Below are 6,670 nucleotides of genomic sequence, written 5' to 3'. Positions count from 1 at the left end.
CCCACACCAGACCACCCAGACCTAGATTGCAGTGCTAGGAAGGTAAGTTCCCATAACTTCTGGCTGTGAAAACCACAGGGGCAGGGGTTGAGGCAGCAGAAGAAACTGGGATTGTCAGGCCTCTGCTCTTAAAGGGCTTGCAACAGATCCACTCCTTATGGGATCCAGCACCAGGACAGCAGGTGAAAGGGCATCAATGGCATACAGGGAAAAACTGAAGTGTCTGATATCAGAGTGAGTGCCTGGGGACACCTTCCTCCTGGATGAAACTTCAGAGGCCAGGCAGCAGTGACAGTCCGCTTTCTGAGCCCTCCCCAACACAGAGTCACAGAGCAGAGATGCCATATCTGAGACTCCATCAACCTGGTTCACAGGGGTTGCCCCACCCTGGTGACTACCTAAGACTACACCCCATCCAACTTACAGGTACACTTTTCTTTTCTTTTTTTAAAGGATGACACTATTGCCTTTAAAAATTTTTTTTATTTATCTGTTTTTAGAGAGAGGGGAAAGGAGAAAGAGAGGGAGAGAAACATCAATGTGTGGTTGCTTCTCACATGCCCCCAACTGGGGACCAGGCATGCAACCTAGTCATGTGCACTGACTGGGTATCAAACCAGTGACACTTGGTTCGCAGGCCGATGCGCAGGTATGCTTTTCTACAATATGCCATGCTACTAAGACAGGCAGTCAAAGTAGCTCTACCTACTACATAGAAACAAACACGGGGAGGCTGCCAAATGAGAAGACAAAGAAATATGACTCAAATAAAAGAGCAAAACAAAACTCCAGAAAAACAACTAAACAAAATGAATAAGCAATCCATCAGATGCAGAGTTCAAAACATTGGTTATTAGATGCTCACAGCACTCATTGGGTACTTCAACAGCATAAAAAAGACCCAGCAGAAATGAAGGCTACATTAAGTGAAATAAAGAACAATTTGCAGACTTCTGGCAAAGATGGAGACGTAGACAGACACGCTGCATCTCCCTCTACAACTAAGAAGGAATACAAGTACCTCAAAACTGGAAACAAACAGAAGTTTCAGAAAATCAAACTGCACGGAAGTCCAGCAAACAAAGATATAAAGAAGAAATACTCACCCAGACAGGTAGGAAAGGGCGGAGCTGGGGCAGAGAGGACACGGTGTGGTGGTGGCAGTAGTGGCAGCAGTAGCAGGCCAGTGGAAAGCACATCACGCATTTTAAAAAGTCAGGAGGGACACCTGGGGAGCGTTCCCAACTCCTCACTGGACCTTGCAGTCCACGGTCCCAGCACCAGGGAAAATCAAGCCTCATTGCCTCTGACTGTGCATACCAGTGAGGGTTGGGGTGGAGGCAGAAACTGCCGGTCTCTCAGCAAAGTCCGCTTGTTTAAAGGGCACCCACAGTCCTAGAATGTCCACAGACCCACTCACTCTGGGAACGACAGCCAAGGCAGCAGCTAGAGGGGTTCGAGTTAGGTGCGGAAGTGCCTGGAAAGGGGGCGAGTGCTGGGCAGGTAGATTGTTCCCTCTTGGACCCCTCCCCCACATACAGCACCACAAACATGGTGAAACAGGTCACCCTGTACTGATGAATCACTAAGGCTCCGCCCCTTACATTTAACAGGAGCAACCGCTCTACTTGGGATGTGGAGGCAAACAAACACAGGAGCCTATCAGAATGAGGAGACAGAGAAGTATGGCCCAAAATGGGGAATGGATCAAGGTTCTAGTGGGAGAACTAAGTGACAAGGAGATAGCCAACCTAACAGATGAAGAGATAGACAACCTAACAGACACAGAATTCAAAACACCGGTGAGAAAGATGCTCAAGGGCTTGACAGATATGCTTGAGTACGGCAAACACATAAGAGAAGAAGTGAAGGCTATGCTAAGTTAAACGAAGGAAAATCCACACAAAACCAATGGTGAAGGGAAGGAAACCGGGATTCAAATCAATGATTTGGAACGTAAGGAAGAAAAAACCAGTCAACCTTTGCACAATGAGGAAGCAAGAATTGAAAAAAATGAGAAAAACTTCCCAAAGTTTGCAAAGGAAATGGACATACAGGTTTGGGAAGCACAGAGGGTCCCAGGTGAGCAGGACCCAGAGGGGACCACACCAGCATGCATCATGTCTGAGATGCCAAAGGTAAAAGATAAAGAGAGAGACCTGGGAGCAGCAAGAGAGAGGCGGAGAATTGCCTACAGGGAGGTGCCTATAGGACTATCAGCTGATTTCTCAGAGGACACTTTGCAGGCAGGAAGGGACTGGCAAGCAGTGTTCAATGTGATGAAAGACAACCTGCAACCAGGACTACTCTATCCAGCAAAGCTATCATTTGGAATGGAAGGGCAGATGAAGTGCTTCCCAGACAAGGTAAAGCTACAGGAACTTATCATCACCAAGTCATTATTATATGAAATGTCAAAGAGACTTACTTAAGAAAAAGAAGATCAAAACTATGAACACTAAAATGACAACAAATTCACAGCTATCAACAACTGAATCTAAAAAATAAAAACAAAATCCAATTAAGCAAACCAGAATAGGAACAGAATCATAGGTATGGGGGTTATTTGGAGTGTTATCAGCTGGGAATGGGAGGGGGAGAAATGGGGATATGGTGCAGGGATTAAGAAGCATAATCGGTTGGTACAAAATAGACAGGGGAAAGTTAATAATATAGAAAAGGGTGAAGCCAAAGAACTTATATGCACAACCAATTGATGTAAACTAAGGTGGGGTGGGATTGCTGGAGGGAAGGGGGGGTACTGGGTGGAGGGGAACAAAGGGGGAAAAAAAGGGAACTACTGTAACAACACAATCAATAAAATATACTTAAAAACAAAAAAAGAACAATTTACAAGGAACCAGCCATGGAATGGATGGAGCCTAGAATTAAATGAATAATTTGGAACATATGGAAGAAAAAAAACCATTCAATCAGAATAGCAAGAAGAAAAAATAATCCAAAAAAACAAGGACAGGCTAAGGAGCCTCTGGGTCAACTTTAAATGTGCCAACATCCAAATCATAGGGGTGCCAGAAGGAGAAGAGGAAGAGCAAGAAACTGAAAACTTATCTGAAAAAAAAAAAAAAACAATGAAAGAAAACTTCCCTAATTTGTGAAGGAAATAGACATACAAGCCCAAGAAGCACAGAGAGTCCCAGACAAGATGGACACGAAGAGGACCACACCAAGACACATCATAATTAAAATGCCAAAGGTTAAAGACAAAGAGAGACTCTTAAAAGTAGCAAGAGAAAAGCAGGTAGTTACCTACAAAGGAGTTCCCATAAGACTATCAGCTGATTTCTCAAAAGAGAATTTGCAGCCTAGGAGCGACTGGCAAGAAGTATTGAAAGTGATGAAAAGCAAGGACCTACAACCTAGATGACTCTATCCAGCAAAGCTATCATTTAGGATGGAAGGATAGATAAGGTGCTTCCCAGACAAGGTAAAGCTAAAGGAGTTCATCATCCCCAATCCATTATTATAGGAAATGTTAAAGGGACTTATTTAATAAAAAGAAGATCAAAACTATGAACATTAAAGTGGCAATAAATTCACAACTATCAACAATTGAACTAAAAGACAAACTAGGCAAACAAGCAGAACAGAAACAGAATCATAGATATGGAGATCATTTGGAGGGTTATCAATTGGGAGGGATAAGGGGGAGAATGGGGTAAAAGATGCAGGGATTAAGAAGTATGAATTGGTAGGTACAGAATAGACAGGGGGATGTTAAGAACAGTATAGGAAGTGGAGTAGGCAAAGAATTTACCTGCATGACCTATGGACAAGAACTAAGTAGGGGGAGATTGCCAGAGAGAATGGGAGTTACCAGGTGGAGAGGGACAAAGGAGGAACATTGGCAGAACTGTAATAGCATAATCAATAAAATGTATTTAAAAAAACACATATCAAAGATCGAGAAATGAAAAAACAAAACAAAAATGTTAATCTCATTCAAAACACACTCACATGAACTCCCAGAATAAGTTTGATCAAATATCTGGACATCCCACAGCCCAGTTAAGTTGAAACATAAAATTAACCATCACAGGGGGCAATAGGGTGACAATAGGTGACCCCTAACTGCAGGTTTTAGAAAACACATATGACTTACACACACATACAGACACAACATAGAACACATAACGCATACACACACCTGCCTTCTAATCCTCTAATTTAAGCTTCCCAGTGAGTGTGGTTCCACCTGCAAAGAGGCATTTTTTGGAATTTGAGACATTTGTAACAATGCTGGGAGTGGGGGGTGCCACTGGCATATTGTGGATGAGGGCAGAGATGCTGGATGTTCTGCAGTGATCAGGACAGCCTGCACCCCAAGGGGCTGTTCTGCATGCTTTCAATCGTCCCACTGGATGTTGATGTCTGTGAAAATCCCGTTTATAATTACACCATTTTATACAAATAATTTTTTGCAGTTTTAACAAACATTGAATTTTTCAGGAATGCAAACCTGAGTGAAGGAGGTACATACAGAAGGTACAAAACTGAGTGAAGGAGAAACTTTACTGAGGATTAATTTTACAGTAACGTTACTGTTCACTACTTTCAATAATCATACTGTGAATGTCAATGCCAATTACAGTATGCGAGTGGCCATTAAAACACAGGAATCTGTGCAATTATGTATCTCATTCAGGGTGAGTCTGCACCTAGGTGCAGACATCTAACTACTCATTTGGTCTTCCAGTGTAGTTTTGTACATTTTCCAGGTATTGAAATACTTATTATTTTACTATAAGATTGCTTCTCTTTGTTCCTTGATTATAGCACAGTGAATGAATTATTTTGATTGTTTTGAAATTATGGATTTCAGATGGGGAATTTTGTGTGTAGGCAGATAATATTAGCTATGGTTCTCATTTGAGCATAATGAAGGGAGAACTACAATTTGTTATAGAAAGGGGCACTGGGTCTAAGATGGTTGAGAGCCACTGTTCTAAGTGAGCCAGTGCTTCTGAAGAAATGCTCATCTATCTGTCATCCCAAACCTGGCCCCAAGTGGCATATGTACTGTAAGGAGACTGGGTCCCCAATAACTTTATCTTCTACTTTGGAGAAACATGAGAAATTAACAAATCTCTTGGCAACTGGCTGATGTGTTCTACTTTTCAGTGTCACTGAGATATTTCTTTGCTCAAACAAGGAATGGAAGTATCAAGAGGCTCCATGTCTAGTTCTTCCTAGAAGCTTACAGGCTCTGCCTCCTCCATGAAGTCCACCAGGATTAGCGCCACCTTAAGGAATCTTTCTTTTTGCTCCGCTGATCTGCTTACCATGCTCTACCTTAACTTCTCATGAGTCCATTTTTAAAACTTTTTAAATTTAAATTTTATTTTCCAATTACATTTGACATTCAATACTATTTTGTATTAGTTTCAAGTGTACAGCAGAGTGATTAGACAATCATATACTTTACAAAAGTGATCCCCCCAATATTTCAAGTACCTATCAGTCACTATACATAGTTACTACAATATTGTTGACCATATTACCTCTGCTGTACTTTACATCCCATGGCTGTTTTGTAATTACCAATTAATAGTTCTTAATCCTTTCACCCTTCTTAACCAATCCCCCAAACCTCTCTGCTCTGGCAACCAACAGTCTGTTTCTATTTTATTTGTTTATTTTGTTTTTTAGATTCCACATATAAGTGAAATCATATGATATTTGTCTTTCTTATGAGTTTATTTTTTATCTCCTCAAATGGACTGTAAATTCTTTGAGGGGAGAGATTGATGTGTCCTCTGCCCTGAGATCCTCATTAAGAATGTGAATGAATGGCCCTGGTCCCGTGTCTCAGTTGGTTGGATTTTTGCCCCATACATTAAAATGTTGTGGGTTCAATCCCTGGTCAGGGCACATACCTAGGTTGTAGGTTTGATCCCTAGTCTGGACAAGGGAGGCAACCAATTGATGTTTCTCTCTCATATCAATCTTTCTCTCTCTCACATTAATCTCTCTCTCTCTCTCTCTCTCTCTCTCTCTCTCTCCCTCTCTCCCTCTTTCCCTTCCTCTCTCTTTAAAATCAATGAACATATCCTCAGGTGAGGATTTAAAAAAAAAGAACGTGAATGAATGAATGAATGAATAGTTTGGGGGGAATATAGCTCTCCTAATTTAACCCCAATGTCTTTGGAAATCAAATAGAGGCAACTGTTTCATGCTTTCTACTGAGCCAACTTACCAGCTGAACCCCTAGTGGTGCCTTGGGCTTTAATCAGGAATTTAATTAGCCCTGGCACCTGATTCTGGAAGAAATGGAGAACAGAGATGAGCACAAATAGGAGAGGCCTGGGCTGTCACCAGCCTGACATATGGCGCCATGTATCACCCACCAGTGTTGGTTTAGGGCTAGGCCAAGTCCTAGGTTACTTTACTTCTAAATGTTAGAAGCGTTTATTCTTTCAAGATGCTAGAAGATTAAGAACTTTAATTGACTGCCTGAAATCTGAGCTTCTTTTGGATTAGGGTATATACAAAGTTGTGGGAAATATATGAGTATAGAGAACACAGTTCTGGATTTCGATTTAAGAGACTGGGCTTGATTCCTTGACTTTTCCAGCAACGAGCTGCATGGCCGTGAACAAGCCAGTTCATATTTCCAGGTTTAAACGTCTAAGGCAATGAAACGCAGTAA

Source organism: Furipterus horrens, unplaced genomic scaffold, assembly GCF_987537825.1.
Source record: "Furipterus horrens unplaced genomic scaffold, mFurHor1.1.pri manual_scaffold_3, whole genome shotgun sequence".
Taxonomy (NCBI): domain Eukaryota; kingdom Metazoa; phylum Chordata; class Mammalia; order Chiroptera; family Furipteridae; genus Furipterus; species Furipterus horrens.
Note: the sequence above shows the minus strand (reverse complement) of the source record.